The following is a 21,264-nucleotide window of genomic DNA, read 5'->3' on the forward strand; positions in this document are numbered from 1 at the left end:
TCAAGCAAGCAATCAATTCTGCAGCAGACACCAACAGGGTGACTGATAATTGAACTCAAATTTGCAACTATCTACCTGAGATGGAGTCAGATCCCCTAGGTTGATGGCTCAGTCACACATGATTGCCCCTCATTCCAGATGTCAATCACAAGCACACATCATAATCTGTGCTATTGAGCAACCTGCTATAAATTATTGTTCTTATAACTCCCTCCTTGGGTTCAATTAACTTGTAAGAATGACTCAACAGGGCTTCAGAAACATTCATTTATTAATGTTCACAGCACCTTATTCATAATAACTGAAACAGAAGCAATCCAATGTCTATTGAGTGATGAACGGATAAGCAAAATGTGGTATATAATGGGAATATTATTCAACTCTATAAAGGAAGGGAATTCTGACCCAAGCTACAACACGCTAAGTAAATTAAGGCAGAAAGTGAAAGATAAATACTGTGATTTTACTTAGACTGGTTCTTAGAGATAGAGAGTAGAATGGTGATTGCTAGGGACTAGGGGAACAGAATGGAGAGTTGTTTACTGAATATAGAATTCCATTTTATAAGATGAAAAGAATTCTGGAGATGGGTGGTGGTGATGTATGTATAATAATTATGAATGTATTTAACATCATAAAACTGTATATTTAAAAAATAAATGGTAAATATTATATGCATTTCATCATAATAAAAAGTTGAAAAAGAGTTTGCAAAAAATTTACAATAAAATTATTTTAATAAAATTTTTTAATTTAAATTACTTGATATTTTATAAACATAAAATGATCATTCTTAAACCTATCTTAAATGTCTAAAAAGTGAAAGTATTGTACCTTAGAATAAGTGTCAAGTAGACTTCTTTTAAGATATATACAACAGATTCCATAAGTACATTTGTTGTTGACAGAGAACAAAAATAATCACAATAATCTAAGGCTGGTAATGCAGCTCAGAGGTAGAGTGCTTGACTAGCATGTGTGAGGATCTGGGTTTAATCTACATCTTTAAGACTGTCCTTTCTAGCAATCTTGTAAACTCACATTTGGCTTGACAACCACACTTCAGCTTCCATGTAGTCTTCAGTAGCATTCCTGAAATTTATTTCCAAAACTATAAATTTGCTGAGGCTATTTGGCTATACTATCGCTTCTTTCTACTGAGTGAATTAGCAACAGGTAATATAACTAAGTGTTAGGAATGTGGCAGGGAATCTTTGCCACATTGAGGTTTTAAATTAGAAAAAAATAATATGCTCTTTGGAAATCTAAACAACTGTTTTCCAATATAATCTTCTTTGAAGTGTTAAATGAAATCAGATCAGCATATTGTTTAAATTCAATTGTATAAGTAAAAAAGGAACTTGTAGATTAGCAAATTGACAGAATAAAGATCCATATTCTATCTACAACACACCTTCCAAAGCCCATCATTTTATGCTTTAAATATTAACATTAATTAATGACGGATTTAAGAGCTCTAAAAGCAACATGAATAAGTCAAAATTCACTGCATGCTCAAAAATCCTGGAGTCAAGCCCACTGCAGTGGCACATGAGTGTAATCATGTGCGACTCAGGAGGCTAAGGCAGGAGGATTCAGAGTTCAAACCCAACCTCAGCAACTTTGCAAGGCCCTGAGCAACTCAGCAAGACTTTGTGTCTAACAAAATATAAATAAGGGCTAGAGATATGGCTCAAATCTAGAGTCAAGGTTCAGTTTACAGAATGCTAAAGTTCCCCCAAAGAGATTCAGGTGATAGGGTGTTTAATAGGTATACAAAATCAGGTGGTAAGTTTTTATTTTCCACTTAAGATAACTGGAATTTTCTTCTTAAACTAAAACTGTTCAGGTAACATGAGTTTTTTGTTTGATCTAAACAGATCTTCTTGATTCCTAGCTTTAGTTTGTGTTGACTATTTGTTTATACTAAATGAAATATATTCATTTTACAGTAAAATTGAAAATTTCAACAGAATATAAAGTTTACATTAAGTAGTAATTAAATTTCATTTATTCAGGGATTTTGCTATTTTTACTTTCTACATATATTATTGTTTTCTTCAGAAAAGCATCCAAAACTCTTTTTCTGTTTTGTGAAACTCCATTTTGTGTTCTCCTCCTTTTCAGTTAAGGGGTTCCTTCCATTTAAGAACTTATCTCTTTGTTTCACATTAATAAAGGTTCCGTGACAATCTGTTAGCCCCAGTCTGAAGGTTTAGCAAAATTGAAACAAAATGGGATTCTTATCTTCCCACCTGCAAAATATTATCACCTCAAAAGGTGCAGAAAGAGGTGCCCTTTAAGACTTTGCCCTGCAGGAACCCCTTAGAGAGATGTAAATCATTAAAAATTTTCGATTGAGATACCCTCCCGTCCATTTTCTTACTTTTCTTTTAATTTGAAGGGCTAGGTGGTGGAGGCAGGCACTCACTTCTGTCTGATAGTCTTTGGTTCTTATAGTAATTAGGAAATAGGACTGTTTCTAATCTCTACCCCCTTTCCCTTTCACTCCAGTCTTACTGTTTTCTTATTTGTCTAAATGTCTTCTGATTTTACATTTGTTAAGTTGTTCTCATTCTCATTAAAATTCTAGCTAAAAACCCATTTTCAAAAAGTTTTACCCTAGAGAGGCCTAGCAAAAATTCCTTCCATTCCATAATATTAATTAAAACCACCTTTTCCTTAGGCTGTTCCACTGTAAAAAATAATGTAATAAAGTAGATTAAAAAGAAATACAGTGAAAGCAGAAACAGAGGAGAGAAAAGTGGGAGAAATGGCGATGCGTTTTGGAATCTTTAACTGTAAGCTCATGGTGGGTGGAAACTCATATATTAAGTAACAAGTTTGACTTTTATTTTCAAGTTCACTCCTCAAATCCTTATTCAGACTCCCTTCCTCTAAAATTGACAGAACTACAGAAGGCAACATCACACAGTTATTAAAACTAACCAGAATGTATCCATCTGGTGTGCCTTTCAGGAATCCAGCCCACTAATCTCTGCTATGTGTTTGATGACTCAACCCCTCAAGATGTAGCAGAAGGAAGAATTTTCTCATTTTGCAGAACTGCCAAATCTCATTCATTGGAGCAAAGGCTTCTCATTTGGGGCTCATTTTTAGACAGTTGTTTATCTGTTTACATACTTAAAAAATCTCCCTCAGTGAATGGAGTTTGTCATGAATTTCTAAACAGCGAGTAAACATATTCCTCTGTTCTTAAGCTACTGATACTAAGCAGTTATATTCTCATCTCCAAACTCCCTCTCTTCCTTTCTTTTTTCCCTCTTCCTTCCTCCCTCTCTTCTCTCCTCCTCCCGCTTTGAACTGAGCCTAGTTTATTCTTTTATCCTTCCCCAGCCTCCATCCACTTCCTCCTTCCCTCCTTTTTTTTTTTCTCTTCAGTTACATCTCAGTCTCATTTGTTACTTGGGAGGCTCCAATATCTTCTCTTCCATTGTGATATCTATCTAAATCAAGCGATGTGAAAAAAAAAAAAAATCCTTGCTTCATTGTGGGACTTGTTCTTTTTAAAATTATAAACTTAAGCTTCTCTTCACTATCTCCCTCCTCCGTTTAAAGATAAGAAATTTTCAAGAAACAAATACCCAAATTTCAAGTAACCTGCGTAAGCGACAAAGCTATACCCGGAATTCAGCCCCAAAGCAATGCATTTAAGAAACTTATTTTTTTTTTTTCGATACAAAGAATATTTGCAAACTGTATGCACATTACAAAGGAAACTCCTATCTTTGATGAGACGCCATAGGGCAAGCTTCCAGTTTTGACCACTTTTTAAAACATGCCTTCGCCGTTTCTGACCCTCTTGCCACTTAACCCAATTCCCCGAGGCCCCTCTTCCTACTTGGCTCGGCAAACGTGTCTTTTATTATGACTCAGCCCCACTCGGCCCGCTCTCTCGGCCAAGCGGCTGACGCTCACGGCAGAGGCGCCCGGGCTTGCCGCTCGTGGACGAGGGCTCGCGCCCCGGACTCGCGCCCGCTGCTCCCGCTTTACGGCTGCTGCAAACCCGCCCGGCCCGGCAGCCGTACCGCAGACGAGCCCGCGCCCGCGCCGCTCAGGTAATCGGAGTCCTTCTCTTTCCAAAGTTTTGTCAAAGCCAGCGCGGCACTCTGAGGCGGCGCGGCCTCAGCCGAGCCCTCCACCGCTCCGCTCCTCTCCTCTCCCTCCCGCTTGGGCTAGCTACTTGGGTTCCGGGCGCCAATCCGGCGAGAAGTAACGGGGCCGTGGGGGCCAGGGCAACCGCGGGGCGCAAGCGACCCCGTGGGGTGGCGCGCTGGGCACCTGGCTCTGCAGTCCCGGGGCCCAAGGGAGGCCCCCGCCCACCACCCGAAGCTGGCTGTCTTCAGAGCCGAGCCCTGTAGCTTCCGAGTGCTGGCCTCTGACATCCACACATGCACGCGCTCCGCGCCGCGGGGCTGCCAGATGCGGCTCCCAAGCGGGACGCAGGTAAACACTCCAGCGCTGCAGACCCGCGCTTTAGGAAGGCTCGCTCCGACTGCCGCCCCCGCGGGTGGAATGCAGCTCCAGAGGACGCGCAGGACGGCTTTTCAAGGAAGTTTATGAGAAGCTCTGAAAACAGCAGCCTGTGATTAGAACCTACGCTGCTTTTATCCCAGTGTCTGCTTACTACAGTTGCCCTATGGTTTCATTGTTCCGTAACTCGACTTCCCCCTTCCCCATCTTTCCTTTTTCCTTTTTATTAGTAGTATCTTGTGTTCTTTTGTCCCTCACTGTTAGAATACCAAATACACGTAGTATAGTATCTTTTGCATTTCTCTTTTTAAATAATTCGTCTTTGCATCCTGAGGACTGTAGTCAACTGTACACAAAGTTACTGGGTTGAAGTTAGCCTTTCAGAACAGAGAAGATGGATTTGTTTGAAACCATCTTAGAAACCTAGTTAAAGATGTAGTTTCTGTTGCAGTTAAGCAATAAGTTACTGTAGTATTTACTCTGGTCAGCACAATTCAGTAGCGGCGCTTTTGTCTGTCAAGTGCTAATTAGTGACGGATTTAAAAGAAAAGACTGTGTTCTCGTCCTCCACAGATTCTATATTCAGGAGAAGGAACACTTATGAGCACTGGGAGAATCGGGAGGGGTTAAAGAAAGGGTTGGGTTTTAAACTGGCAATTGAATAGGATTGTCCCCATTTCTTCTCTTTCTCCTTTAAAAATTCTTAATGTTCAAAGAGGTTCTTTTAGTACCAGTTTAAGATGAAAGTGTTAAACTGTTCAAGGATTTTTCTCCTTTACAGTCCATAATCCCTGATCTCAAAATTCCTTCGAAATATGATAGTAACTTTTCTTGATAAGGTTGAACTAATGTAGAGAGACCACATGAAAAACATTTTCAACTTTTATTACAGAACCAACAAGAGTGAAATGAGTTATTAGTTGCTTACATAAATCGTTATCAGATTCACATAGAGAATTTAAGGCTTATTTATTCACTTAACAAACATCCAGTGCTTACGACATGTCATACACTGTTCTTAACTCTGAATAAAGCGAAGAACAAATTTCTGCCTTCTTGAAATATGTATCCTAGAGGAGGGAGATACTATATAAAATAAATAATGAAAATATGAAGTGATACTATCATAAGAACTATGGCGAACATAAAGCAAGGAAAAATTTTTGTGTGTGTGTTTAGAAATTTGAACACGGTTTTGAGGGGATTCCTTAAAAGAAAGTGACATTTCAGTAGACTTAAAGCAGGTGAGGGAGTGAGCCATAATCATATGGAGAAAAGAGCTTTCTAGACACACAGACTAGCAAATAAAGAGAAGCAGGGACACCATTAGATTATTATAATAATCCATGTGACAGATGATGGTGGGTTATACTTGGATAATAGTGGAGGTGGTGAAAATTCAGATTCTGGATGTTTCGAGAGTATAAGATACATATTTTTGTACAAAATTTGCTGATGGATTTGGTATAAAGTGTGAGAGCAAAATAAATTAAGGAAAACTTAATTGTCTGAACAATTGAACAGATAGATTTTAATTAACTGAAATGGACAAGATGTAGGAGGAAAATTTCGTGGGATTAAGAATTTGGATCATGGTGCATTAAGTGTCAGTCATGTTTTAAATATCCAAGTGGAAATGTCCAGAAGGCAGTTAGTTGGAAGGACAGGCTAACAATATACATTTAGGGTTCTTTATTGGATAGATTATTATAAAAGTGAAAAGATTAGATGAATTCATCAAAAGCCTGTGGGTTTAAAAAATTGAAGAGGAGTAAGGACTGAGCCTTGGTGCACTTCAACATTATGAGATGGAGCAGAACCAGTAAAGGGAGTCTAAACAAGAACTGTATGTGAGGTAAGAGGAAAAGCAAGAGTGTGGAATCCTGGAAATCAATAAGGAAGTATTTGGAAGTGGGGGCTGGTGTGCTGTTTTTAAAGATGAGGATTGAGAGTGGATTTAGCAAAGGAAATTATTGATGACCTTAATGATAGCAGTTTTCATGGAATGATAGGAGTGAAAGCTTGTTTGTAATGTGTGTGACCAAGTAGAAGGAGAGAAATCGTAGAGGACGATAGTATGCATGACTTCAAGGTTTTTGTGGAAAAAAGTTTTAAAGATGAGAGTTTTAAAGATGTGCAAAACAATGTTATGATTTGCTTTTCTCTAATTACTAAAGATGTTGAAAACTTTTTCATACATTTGTTGATTGCTTGTATATCTTCTTAGAAGTGTCTGTTCAGTTCCTTAGCCCATTTATTGATTGGGTTTTTTTTTATTAAGTTTTTTGAGTTCTTTATGTATCCTGGAGATTAGTGCTCTGATGTGTGTGTGGTAAAAATTTGCTTCCATACTGTAGGTTCTCTTCACATCAATGATTGTTTCTTTTGCTGAGAAGTTTTTTAGTTGGAATCCATCCCATTTTTTGATTCTTGATTTTATTTCTTGCACTTTAGGAGTCTTGTTAAGGAAATTAGGGCCTAATCCAACATGATGAAGATTTGGGCCTGTTTTTTCTTCTATTAGGTGCAGGGTCTCTGGTCTAATTATTAGGTCCTTGATCCACTTTGAGTTGAGTTTTGTGCATGGTAACAGATAGAGGTTTAATTTCATTTTGTTACATATGGATTTCCAGTTTTCCCAGCACCATTTGTTGAAGAGACTATCCTTTTCCAATGTATGTTTTTGGGATCTTTATCTAGATTGAGATAACTGTATTTATGTGGGTTCATCTCTGTGTCTTCTATTCTGTAACATTGGTCTACATGTCTCTTTTGCTGCCACACCATGCTGTTTTTGTTACTGTTGCTCTGTATTAAAACTTCTGATATTGTAATGCCTCCTGTTTCACTTTTCTTGCTAAGGATTACTTTGGCTATTCTGGGTCTCTTATTTTTCCAAATGAATTTTATGATTGCTTTTTCTAGTTCTATGAAGAATGTCACTGGGATTTTAATAGGAATTGCATTAAATCTGTATAACAGTTTTGGTAGTATGGCCATTTTGACAATATTAATTCTTCCTATCCAAGAGCATGGGAGATCTTTCCATCTTCTAAGGTCTTCTTCAATTTCTTTCTTTAGTGTTCTGTAGTTTTCATTGCAGTAGTCTTTCACCCTTTTGTTTGATTGATTCTCAAGTATTTTATATTTTTGAGGCTAGTTTGAATGGGGTAGTTTTCCTAATTTTTCTTTCATGGATTTATCACTTATGTATTGAAATGCATTTTATTTCTGGTATTGATTTTATATCATGCTATTTTGCTGAATTCATTTATTATTTCTAGAAGCTTTTTGGTGGAATTTTTTGGATCTTCTAAATATGGAATCATGTCCTTGGCAAATATTGATAGTGTGAGTTCTTCTTTTTCTATGTGTATCCCTTTAATTTCTTTTGTCTGTCTAATTGCTAGAGTTAGAGTTTTAAGGAGTATGTTGAATAGAAGTTGTGAAAGAAGGCATCCCTGTTTTTTTCCTGCTTTTAAAGGGAATGCTTCCAAGAGGGTGTGGGGAGAAAGGTACACTCATACATTGCTGGAAGAACTGCAAATTGGTGCAATCACTTTGTAAACTAGTGTAGAGATTCCTCAGAAAGTTGGAATGGAACCACCATTTGATCCAGCTATCCCACTCTACAAAGGACTTAAAATCAGCATACTATAGTGACATAGCCACACCAACGTTTATAGTTGTTGAATTCACAATATCTAAACTGTGGAACCAACGTAGATGCCCATCAGTAGATGAATGGATAGAGAATCTATGGTGTATATACAGAATGGAATATTACTCAGCATTAAAAGAGAATAAAATCATGGCATTTGCAGGTTAATGGATGGAGCTGGAGAATATTATGCTAAGTGAAGTAAGCCAATCCCAGAAGAGTAAAGGCCAAATGTTTTCTCTGATTAGTGGGTGTTGATCTATAATGGGGGGCACAGGAAAAAATTGAGGAACTTTGGAATGGGTAAAGGAGAGGGTGGGAAGGGGTTATGAGGGTAGGAAAGATGATGGAATGAAATGGACATCATTACTCTAGGTACACAGATGATATACACATGTATATCTCTACATGTGTACAACCAGAGAATTGAAATTTGTGCTCCATTTGTGTATGATGAATTGAAATTCATTCTGCTGTCATGTACAACTAAGTAGAACAAATAAAAAATAATAATAAAGTTTTAAAAACTAGTGTTATGTTGTTGTACTAATGAGAAATCCAATGAAATTGAAGAGCTAATGATGTAGGAGAGAGGGAGCAGTGTTTTTAAGTAGGTGAGAAAGGGTATTTATGTTCCACAGGAGAGGTTATCTGTGTCTAGGATTATGGGGTGTTTAGTAATTAAAGAAAAAAGGAAAAGTGTGTGGACACATCCAGGTGGAGAATGTAGATGTTTACTTTGGATCACTTTTCTCATATTTTGCTTGACAGTCCTGGTGCATGAGTAATTTATAGGAATTGTTTGATTTTCCTAAAAATTGTTTTCAGAGAAATTTGATGAAAGAATACGTTGAGATTCTGAGAATTTCTTGATGAAAATAACTTTGTCTTTTCTGAAGAGAGAAGAGGGAAATTTGTTCCCTGAGTTTTATTCTGGAGAAGACTTGGAAAACAAGTTGAAATTACAAGATAAAAGTTAACTGGGGGCAGTGGAGCAGAAATAAGGCAGACTGAATCCTAATGTGAAATCTGGGAAAACCTTTGATGAGAAGGATGATATCTTTGAATCTCACCTCCTGTGTATTGGATAACTACAGGAAAGTTCTTAGGACAATACTGTCATTATACAAGAAACCCTTGACTTAAATAACTAAGTGTGATGAAATGGAAAACAGTGTTATTGCTGGTAGTGAATCTAACAAGGGAGAGGTGGGTAGAAATATTAGCAGGATTACATTTCAAATTGGCTTTTGAAAATGAAATAAGACTGGATTGGCAACAAGTAGGCTATAGAAAAATATAGCATTTTGAGAACATTGCCCATGGATATTGGATCAAGATGGAGAGAACTGTTAAAGTTGGAAAAGATAACTTGTTTGAGGTGACTTTCCTTCAGTTATTTAGGGACCATTTATTTGTTGAATCTTTATTATAACACAGGGATCTATATAAAGTTTTAGCAAGGGATGATGATAACCACTATTTAAATGACATCATCTCTGCCCTCAACATTACCATTTCTGGTAAAGAGTATATACAAATATTCTGATATAATTGATAAATAACTTATGAAGAGTACTGAGTATTTCAAAGTTGTTGGTTTAAAAAATTCATTGTGGGAATTATTAGATATTCAAAAATAAAGAGAATCGTTTAATGGATCCCATTGTACTCATTGCCCTTCAAAATCTATCAGTTTTCTGCTGATCTTATATGTTGTGAGAGTGTAGAGAAAGGAGAGATTGTTTCTGTTGGTAGTTCAGGATAGGAAGACTTCTTAGAACCTCTCCATGATAAAAAGAAAACAGAACATTAAAGAGAATTGTTGAGTTCTTGGTTCTAGTTTTATATCTGTCAATGGCTTGCTGGATAACTTTCTGTCACTCCATCTTTCTATTCTTCACTCTCATTCTCTGAAGAGTGTGGTTATTCTGCATTAAGGGGCTTGAAACTATGGTCCATGGGCCTAATCCAGCCTATTACCTGTTTAGTAAATAAAGTTTTATGGAATACAACCATATCCATCAGTTATTGTCTGCATTTAGAACAAACTTTGTAATTGAGTAGTTGTAACAGAGACTATATGGTCTGGGAAACCTAAAATGTTTATTATCTGGCCTTTTACAAAATGCCTTTCAACCCTTATTCTACATAAGAGTTAAGATTCCATCAGCTCCAATAATGCTAATCTATTGGTAAACTAAAACTTTGTAATAGTAATTAATATTTATTAAGCATTTACTAAGTACCAGCATAATATTTTGCATGGAACAATTTACTTAATCCTCACCAAAACCCTAGAGAATAGTTTCTCTTATTTTTACAAGTGAAGAAACTAAGGCATAAGATGGGTAAATAACTTCCTCAAGTTAACAGTAAGTAATGGGGCTAGGCAGTACTATTTCAGCAACCAACCATATTCTTTTTTTGTTGTTTTAATATTTTTTTAATTATTAGTAGACCTTTGTTTTATTTATTTATACGTGGTGCTGAGAATTGAATCCAGTGCCTCACATATGCCAGGCAAGTGCATTGCCTCTGAGCGCCAGCCCCAGCCCCACCTCCAGCAACTATATTTCTTAATCATAATGATGCATAATCTTTGGTCACATAGAAAAAGAAGTATATATTAAAATAATTTCAGCAAATCACAGAATGAACAATAATTTGTACATCAATTATTTGTATTCAAGAAAGGCCCTATATTGTGATTTTAGATGTAAAAGCTTTAAGATGCTGACCAATCCTGAATGTATGTTGCAGTTGAGTATGTTGCTTTGATAGAAGATTCTAATACAGCATCGTTTTCTTAAGAAGACAGTGGATTTTTGAAAGCAGAAACTCAAAAAGTAAGCATATATAAATGATATATAGAAGTCTATCATTGTTTCTGCTGACAATACAGATTTCAAGAGTCCATCTCTTAAATATATGATATGATTTGTACAAAAGATGAGGAGTTATGGGCCCAAATTTCTAGATCCAGTTCTGTTCCCAAATAGTTTTGTTCTCAAGTTCTTCTCCTGGCCTTCTTAAGTTATTTATGAAAAGTGAGGAAATAGCTTAGATCATCTTTAAGACTTCTGTGGCTCAAAAATATGGTTGTGTAATTTTATACGTAGTATATTAAAAAAAAATAGATGAAATAACTATCTGGGAAAAGTAGGATTGTTAAGGTAAACATTTAAGCTCCCCTTCTGTATATACACATAAACATACAAATATGTGTAAACATAAATATCAGCTAGTACATATAACTATAAAATCACTGTGATTTATTTTTATGTGTGATTTATTAGAAGCATTAGTCGTTTTTGACATGTAGGTAAATAAGCATCTGCCCTATGTTTGTGTGGTTTTGTATTTGTACAAAGGAAGAGATTTTTTTTCCCCTTAACCAGAAACATGCAGTTGTATGGAAAGTAAGTCTTGATGAATTCCTTGACCTCTGTGATCTGGCAGTGTGTCTCATGTTTTCTTTAGCAAAATTTGATTCATTGTTCAATTTGTCTGCCAGTTAAAAGCAAACAGTATGCCTGAAACAGGGTTGTCTGTTTTCTACTGTTGCATGGGATTATTGATGTCAGACAAAATTGTAATTTAATTGTTTTGACATTTTGATCTGAACAGTTCAGATAAGAAAGGTGATTCATCTTGCATAAAAACCTAGTATTTTGAGCTCAGCATGTTTTTTCCTATTTGCTATATACATGTTATATTATTTTTTTTTAAGTTACATTTTTATCCTAATGGAAATGTATGCTCACAGTATTAATTACCAAAGTATGATTCAATAGGAATATATTACAGATATGTTAAGTTTTTGATGTTCAGTCATGAAAAACTTTAGAAATGCTATGTTTTAAAAACATAATGAAAATTTCATATTTATTTTCATTGAATATAAGAGCACGTTTTTATATTATAGTTGACTTTTTGCTTTTTTATAATCTTGGCATACAAATTTATTCATAAATGTCTTCAGTTTTAGGACTTTATTAATCCACACTGGTAAACTGATAACTTTGCATAAACTGTGTTCTTTTACTCCTGTGCATTGTGTATAGTTATCATTGGTGATGACTTCAGTACATTCCTAAATGTGTTTGGGGGTCTCTTTATCTTATTATGCTTAGAAACTAGAGATAAAATCAAGAAGAAACACTTATTATATTCTGTATTTTGTGTGTGTGTGTGTGTATTTTCATTTCATTTTATATATCATCCAGTAATTTGATAATATGTTGGAACATATCCTGGTTCTAAAAGCGCTTGTATCCTATTCAGCTCTATAGGGCCCCATTCAGGTTTTTTGAAACACTTAACCAAACCTGAAAACATTCTTTCATAGATTTCCAAACTCTCAGAGTGCTCAAACAGAAGTAAACACCCCTGGGGCGCTATAACACTTTTTTAGTCATAGGAATTGTTTGGAATTGCTAATCACATTTACGTGATAAAAGCCTCTTTTACCTGACCTTCTCTAGCAGTGAAGAGATTATTAAAGAGATAAATTTGGGGGCAAACTTGAGAAAGCTTGTGGTCTTGGATTCTTTTCCTAAGCTTTTGCTGGAGTTCAGAACATTTAAAAAAATAAGAGCCAGGTAAAATCGCTTATGCCTATTCTGGTATGTATGTTTATGAAAATGCCTCAAGACTTTACTGGTTCTTTTTGAGATGAGAAAGTATAAGTGCTGTTTCCTATGGAATTTCTCTTTATAGGAGATGAAAGTTACCTAGATAAACTCTTTAAGTAAGCTATTGTTTGGAATAATAGAATGCTAGCAGTCATCCATCTTGTAAGAATTTTTCCAAAGAAAGCCTAGATGTCAGGGGATTAGAGGATCCTTCAAAATGGGCCAGCTAAATTCTTTGTAAGCCGCTACTTAGAAGCTAGAAAATAAGATGATGCTTCTTGGAGTGCTTAAAGCCAGGCATACATATGAGCCATTGTCTTGGAGTGTCAAATTTACTAAAACAAAACAAAAAAAATGTTTCTTTTGGAAAATAGTTAAGTAATTTATCAGGCATATTAAATATTTAAAAAAAATAAATGGATGTGAATATGACATCCAATGTAAGATACATGGTTTCTGAAATAATTTAAAATTAAAAATAGTTCTTACTTGTAGAGTGTCTCTATAGACTATATTTTCAAGTTCCAGGAAAGGATATAGCTAACGTAAAAAATAGGTAGTTTAGCTGTCATATTCATGTAATTTTTACACTACTAAGTTTATTACATGCCATTGAGATTATTACCACTATTCACACATTTTGGTTTAATTTGCTTTCCTGGTATTTGCCCATTCTTATCTCTTAGTTTGTGGAAATATATTCCCTCTTTATTTTCTTCTGGCATTGATATATGATTTCCACAAGATGCTCAATCCCACTCCTTTTTTACCTTTTATTTTAAAACCATAGATATACATAAGAATTTGCAAAGATAATATGAGATTCACTGTTTATCTTTTACCCAGGTTTCCCTTTAGATTGCATGTTACATAACTTTAGTACAATATCAAAACCACGATATTGTATTGCATGTTTCTGTGTTATTTTAATCTTATGTGGATTCATGTGTTTATCAACATATCCAAGGTACAAAACTTCCATCACCACAAAAGTACCTTTTATACCACCCTCAAATGAAGATACTACAAGAATTGGAGGTATTTGAATTTAGCAAAGGGATTATTCATGTTATTCTAATTTTAAAATTTTTATGTAAATGCTAGCTCATTTCATATTTTGAATCATAAAAGATAAAGTCAAAATATTATCTTTAGAATGCAAGAGAGCTTAAATAGTTAAATAAGTATAACTATTGAAGTCATCTATGAAGGAAGTTTTTGAAGGCTCAATCTCAAGTTATCTAGAATCTTTTAGAAAGCTGGTCGTTAATATGCTTGAAGATTGGAAACAGGAGATATCATGTGATCTTGTCCATCTGTATGACTTAGTCTTTATATATGTGCTAGAATTACTAGTCGAAACAACAGAGAAAATGGGGGAGCAAATAGAGGAGTCTTGTTGAGTGTCTTAAGTACCTCTACAGCCTTACATTTTATTGGAACTCAGAGTTGGAGGAAAGTTAACATTTCAGCATCATCAAAAGTATTATTAATGGCATAGTACCACATTTAATTTTGTAACTGTTAATGTCTACAGACTACATCATGATCATTCACTTTATTTTCTTTAGCCAATATTGTAGGAGAGTAATTATTCTACTACCAAGATCTGAGAAACACTTCATGATAGATTTTTTCAGAGGTATTTCCAGGCAATCATGATCTGGGATTTTAGTCTCATCTATTGTCGTGTGAACAGTGTAAATATATTGTTAAAGCACAGCTTATATGTATCTAAATTTTAATACCTTACAAGATATTTTAGCTTTATTTGAAAATTCATGATTGTTAATATATGAAATAGCTGTCTTCTGTCTGGATCTCTATTTGGAGATTCTAAAATACTATTGAAACTTGCAGCTGTAATAATAGTGGCTATCTCTCCATTAGTACTTTCCCTTTTTAGGTTATCTGAATACAGCAAAGAATTCCTACCTATCTTTTCAGTTTTTACTCTGTTATCTGAATGTTTCTTATATATTATTATTGTTATGATATCTAAACATTAGTTCTACATTGCCATCATCTTCATTATTCTTATCAGTTTTCTGTCATTAAAGCGGAAATATATGTATAAATAAGCATGTAGTGTTCTTCATTGGCTCTACCAATTTTGAGGTAGATGCATAGGAAGGGCAAGGCAGAGAATGAATGAGCCCTATTTGTCTTCTCAATAGATTTTGTTTTATCTGATCAATTGCATATGATTTAATTTTATACCCCCCATTATTAATTTTACTTACAATGAAAAATCAGTTTATTTTAATGTTTATTAAATCTTGGACATTTTTTGAAGTTAAAAAAAAATCCTGAAATTGTATACACGCAGAGAGAAAAGGTAGGTTAGTTTTTACTTTTACCATGTATAACATGATATGCAGCCATCTGTCTCTAACATCTGTATCGACCTCAATTTGGGGATGTTACTTTGGGTTCTGCTAATATCAAGAGTTTAATTTATTGATAATGTTTGAGAGATAATGACATTGGTGTGATTCAAGTGACTCATAATCACCAGTTCTTCCCTTTAATGGTGAAAGTTACTCTTGACTTCATTGCTGCCTGGTATGTATCCATAAAAAAGTAGCTGTTCTTTTATTTGCTCAATATCAAATATAAAAATCTAATTGTGTGATTTTTCACATCATTGTTACCAAGAATTCAATTTTAAAGCAAGCAGAAAGCTACATAATAGAAGCTAGATGTGTTTGTATTATAATCTAGACATTTTCTTAGTATGTATCCAATTTGAACTCTTCTAAGCATTTTTATGATAAAAAGCCCATCACATTGTGTTCAGAACAAAATAGTTACAAAACCTGTAAATTAATGTTTGATAAAAAAGACTTGCCATTGTATTAGTTTATATCTTTGACATTGGTCTATCTCACATGCCTTTTTTTTTTTTGGATTACATATTTTTGGAGATAGTGAAAAAGAAATCTTTATCCATTTTCACAACACATGAATTGTCTACATAGCTTGTCCTTCACATTAATATAAAAACAAAAATAGCATTAAAACCAGTTAAACACTGTTTATTAAAGAAGTACTGGAGATAGTGAAGCATTTAAGGAAGACAGACTAACAGATACAGTTTGTTATCTGCATTGTGGTATTTCACTTTTAAGCATTTGGGAACCCTGCTAGGACATCTGATTTTTTCTCACACCTTGTTTCTTACTTGACCCACTTATCATATGTGTGATCACCTTTCAGAATTCTAATTAATGAGTTTAGAGTGATATTAATAATAGTATATTACATAAGCATTATTGTAAGAATAAATTAAGGTGGCATATGAGAAAATGCATTATGCTATATATGTGCATGTTGTTAGAGTTAGGTCTGGGTTTAAATCCCAGTGTCCTATTTGGGTATTCTATTTCTCTGTGATTCTTGACAACTTGGCTTACCTGTATTTTAGCCTCTTTAAACTGGGAATGACTTTTCTTACTTCGGAAGATTGTTTTGAAGTTAAATTAGATAGTACTGTATGTAAAGCCCATAATATATTATGTGGCATTTAATACTCGATAAATGCTGTTTCCCTTTAATTTCCATGTCACTTTTCACCATTTTCTCATTCTCCTCAATTGCCGGGAAGGGCATTTGGTAAGATCAGACATGGGTTTGGATGAAACCAGTTTTCATTTTCTGTTCTATGGCAAGCCTCAAGGAAGGACAAGGGGATCAGTAAGGTAAGAATGTGATGTCTTTACCCAGAAAGTGAGGGTATACTTTTGTGAGTGAAAGTTTGAAACGATTTTACAAGATGTTTGGTATCCAGTCTTCGGATACTGTTCCTCTTCTATTGAATTATCCATGGTGGCTTCTGAATGAAGCCAAACTTCTTAACCCCTCAAATGAGGTTGGATGTAATCTGGCCTCTACTGAAGACTGCAGCCTCATCTCCCTTCCCCAGGACTAAACTACATTTTGATCTATCCCAATGGATCCCAACCACAAATACAATAGGAGTCTTTGCACTTACTTGATCCTGTTGCCTGAAATGCCTTTCTCTCTTCTTTAAAAGACAAATGCCTATATATCCAGCAAGATCCAGTTAAAGTGTATTTATTTTTTATAAGTGCCTCCTACCCCTGTCAGTCACACTTCTTCAACTATGGTCCTATCTTCATTTTTATATTTATTATTTAGTTCTTATTATTTCTTCATTCACATCCACCCTGCACTTCCTATTTGCTGCATAGGCAGAGACAGTGTCTTTTAATTTCTGTATTTTTACTCATCTAGCATCTATTAATTACAGTACCTGGAGTGCCCAGAATATGCTTTTTAAGTGAATTTGTCTTTATGACAAACATAAATACCCTACAATGTTCTCTAACAGAGCAGCACAAACCAAAGCTACTCCCAGTTGCCTGCTATTCTTGTGAAAATGTTCATCCCCAAATATATTATAACTTCATATCCTGTTCTTAGCCTTATCAGGTACACTGAAGTGCCTAGGCTAACAACAGGTAAGATTGGTGCTGAAGACACAGTTTGTCTTGTAAAAAGTAATGACTTTCTACTGCTTAAACAAAGTTGGTATATTTAGAAAATAAGATGCATTAATAGATAGGAAATAAGGATTTATCTTACCTGAAAGTACCTTAGAATAGTTGACAAGGCCTGATTTTGATTGTTTATAAGCTTCTTTTGGGAGGACAGCACACACATTGTACATAAAGGTGGGCGGAGCAGGTAGGCAGCGTAGGAGTAAGGAGGATGAAGAATCTAAGTCATAAAAAGGGAAATCTGTTTCTAGATAGTTCCCAGAGACTGATACAGAAGTAAATACAGAAGGAAAGAGAACTTTGTGGGTTAAGAAGCAGGAAGATTGAAAGTATGAATGATGAATTCAAGAGTTGTATTAAGCCACTGGAGATAGGAATGAGTGAAGACCAGTAATGTAATTGGTATTTAACTTAATTAAAATAGGTCAAATGTAGGCTCCAGAGATGCCATCCATTGGACCTGTGCTTACCTTTTGGGAAACTTAATGTTGCTGAATTATACTGCACAATAGGGTGGCATGGGGAAAACTAGAGAAATGGAAAGATTGAATCAGCAAGTCATGTTTTTCTTAAAATAAATATTGTGATATGTGGTCTGGAATTTGGTTGATGGATGGGTCCAGGAAATCAGGATTTTTTATACTGATTATAAATAATTGGAGACCATTTTGGTATAGAATTCAATTCAGTTTTGTTCTGTTTATACCTATCTTTGCTGAGGAAAACAAAGATAAATAAGATGGATCCTGATTTTACCCTCACAGAATTATTGGTGTAATTTAGAGAATGAAAAAAGAAAACAAATCAATTACTAAGACGTAAGAAAGGCAAGGTTTTTTTTAAATTCTCAAAACTATGTTTTTATCTGAGACTACCTTTTATTTCATAGATCAGAGATGATGGTTTGATGTTGACATTATTTTTCATGTGTAACATATATATAGGTTTTTCTTCTCAAAAGTTTATTATGCCTACTCCAATTTGCATTTCTTTCTAAATTTCTTCTATTGGTATTGAACAAATTAATGTGAAAAATGATGTTGGTAAGTTTGAAGTATTACATTTTTGAATATAACTTCTTTGTTATAGCAACTTTATTTTATGTGTGCTTCACATACTTCTTGGAAATATGTAACTATTGAATTAAAATGAGTAAGTATAAGTGTTGGGATGTAAAAAATCAAAATCATTTTTACATTTGAATAATTGTATTAACCATAAATGACAGGGATCTTATATTTTTAGAGGTATAAGTAACTTTTTTTCTTCACAGTGCTAGGGAAGAAGCAAATGTTCTACCACTGAACTTGTATGTAATAACAAATTCCACCATTATGTATAATTATAATGTACAATAAAATATGGAAAAAATAAAACAAATTAAGAACACAAACAGAAAAGAGATCATTGGGGCTGGGTCATAGCTCAGTGGCAGAGTACTTGCCTAGCATGTGTGAGGAGGCACTGGGTTCGATTCTTAGCACCACATATAAATAAATAAAATAAAAGTCCATCAACAACTAAAAGAAAAAAAATAAAAAAGATAATCTATTCTTCCCTTTTCTATTTAAAAAGAAATATTAAATGATGTTCTCAGATTCACATAGATCCCGTTGAGATGAAACCACTTTGGGACTGAAAATTGGTGTCTGCCTCCTAGTCTCTGCTGATATCCAGATACATGGTTTGGTTAAAAAAAAAAATATTTTTTGAAAAAACTTGTCACAAGTAATGGCTTTTTCACTCAATGCTGGTACAGTTTTATTTATTATTTTCACATTATTCAATAGAGATGCTAAACTACTCAGAATTGCTTTCCAAGTTAATTAGTATTTTCTGCAAGCCTTTGTTATATTTCTTGCAACTGCAAAGATAACAATCGCTAGCTAACACTTTTACAGATTGGAGGAGAACTTGGGGGAATGGGCAAGAGAGAGAGAGAAAGGAGGTGGGTTAGATAGAAGGGGTGGTCCTGAAAAGTGGTCCCAAGTTCTTTGGGAAGCTTCCTCTGGTCTTTTAGAGAATGAGAAAATAATTATTTTCCAGTGAGTTGGCTATTCTTTTATTTTGTGATTATATCTAATCTAATCTTCTTCATAATATATTGACAAAATTGGTAAATTTTATTGGTCCTTTCATATTTTTTGTTTTACTTTGTTTTTAACTTTATGAATGACTATCTAGAATATGCAGTAGGTTTTAGAGAGAAAGGCCTAGGTGAAGCCTTTTAATAGAAGACTTGATAATATTAGAGACTAGCTGCCCGAAATAAGAGACATGCTCAAAGAATGATGTGTTTTAAAATGGAGAAAATGTCAGGTTTGAGGACAGTGGGGAAGTGGGGAAAATGAAAATGAAGGCTATTGGTTTATTTGATTTTCTCAGTGTTTGTGAAGATTGAATGTGAAGAACATACAGAGAACAGTGACTCAAATGAATGTTCATTCAGAATTCTAGGAGTCTGCCCTGTATGCATTAAGTAATCTTACTGATTATGGAGTCAGTAGATTCTTCACCCTCAAAATGAGAATTACAGATGCTAATTTTTAAAGCACTGTGGAATCCTCAACTAAAATACACAATTGTAAGCTTCAAAGATAGTTTCTTTACTTATATACAGTCTTTGAAATAGTATTCAACTGGAGCCTTATAAAGTAGAATTATAGCTCCCCCTGACAGATAGTAATCTTGCCTTTTTTCATAACCACCTGCATGTTAAATTGTATGTGCTCTGTAATTATGAGTTGATATGAAAAAATTATTTAACTTTTTTTAAAGTTGGCTTAACATGTTAATACAACACTAGCAACATTACTAAGAATAAGATGAAACCTGCTTTAAAGATGATTTGACTTTATAGGAACATAAATGCATGCTGCTAAGACAAAATGAAAAAACAAAGCAAACTAAAAAAGATCTTCCCTCTCTCAAATAAAATCCATAAATAAATTTCCAACAAATACGAATTATTGGGAATTAAACATATAGGCTGATGCACATCAAAAGCTAGTTTTTTTTTTGTGGATTGGCTTATTTCTCTTAGCATGATATTCTCTATTCCATCCATTTACTGGCAAATGCCATAATTTCATTCTTTTTTAAGTCTGAGTAATATTCCATTGTGTATATATACCACATTTTATTTATCCATTAATCTGTTGAAGAGTATGTAGGTTGGTTCCATAGTTTAGTTAGTGTAAATCGAACTGTTATAAACATTAATGTATCACTGTAGTATGCTGATTTTAAGTCCTTTGGGTATAGACTAAGGAGTGGGAATACTGGGTCAAATTTCCAAGTTTTCTGAGGAATCTGGGTCCATTCCCAAGTTTTCTGAGGAATATCCATAGTGCTTTCCATAGTGGCTGCATCAATTTGCAGTCCCACCAGCAGTGTATGAGTATACTTTTTTCCCCACATCTTTGCCAACATTTATTGTTGCTTGTATTCTTGATAATTGCCATTCTGAGTGGAGTGAGATGGAATTCAGTTTAATTTTGATTTTCATTTCTCTAATTGCTAGAGATGTTGAACATTTTTTCATATATTTGTTGATTGATTGTATTTCTTCTGTGAAGTGTCTGTTCAGTTTCTTAGCCCATTTATTGATTGGATTCTTTGTTCTTTTGGTGTTTTTTTGTGTTCTTTATATATCTTGGAGATTAATGCTCGATGTGAGGTGCATATGGTAAAGATTTTCTCCCATTCTCTAGGCTCTCTCTTCAAGTTACTGAGTGTTTCCTTTGCTGTGAAGCAGCTTTGTAGTTTGATTTCATCCCATTCTTGATTTTACTTCTTGTGCTTTAGAAGTCTTGTTAAGGACCTGAGTTCCTAAGCCTGAATGGTAGAGATTTGGGCCTACTTTTACTTCTTTGAGGTTTAGAGTCTCTGTCCTAGTGACTAAGTCCTTGATCCACATTGAGTTGATTTTTGTGCAGGGTGAGAAGGT

At 34.6% G+C, this 21,264-nt stretch overlaps 1 protein-coding gene across 2 annotated transcripts in view; it reads left to right on the forward strand.

Moving 5' to 3' along the window:
• Positions 1 to 4,012: 4,012 nt before the first annotated feature.
• Positions 4,013 to 21,264, forward strand: part of Naaladl2 (N-acetylated alpha-linked acidic dipeptidase like 2) — a 1,254,678-nt gene continuing 1,237,426 nt past the window's right edge. The window contains exon 1 of one of the 2 annotated variants that reach the window (XM_058586183.1): positions 4,013 to 4,079. The gene's annotated coding sequence lies outside the window, so the exon portion shown is untranslated. The remainder of the gene's footprint in view (positions 4,080 to 21,264) is intronic. The other variant, XM_058586185.1, reaches the window with a different exon arrangement.

This window comes from Marmota monax, unplaced genomic scaffold, assembly GCF_021218885.2.
Source record: "Marmota monax isolate L192 unplaced genomic scaffold, Marmota_monax_Labrador192_F-V1.1 WCK01_AAM20220418_F8-fsc00074, whole genome shotgun sequence".
Taxonomy (NCBI): domain Eukaryota; kingdom Metazoa; phylum Chordata; class Mammalia; order Rodentia; family Sciuridae; genus Marmota; species Marmota monax.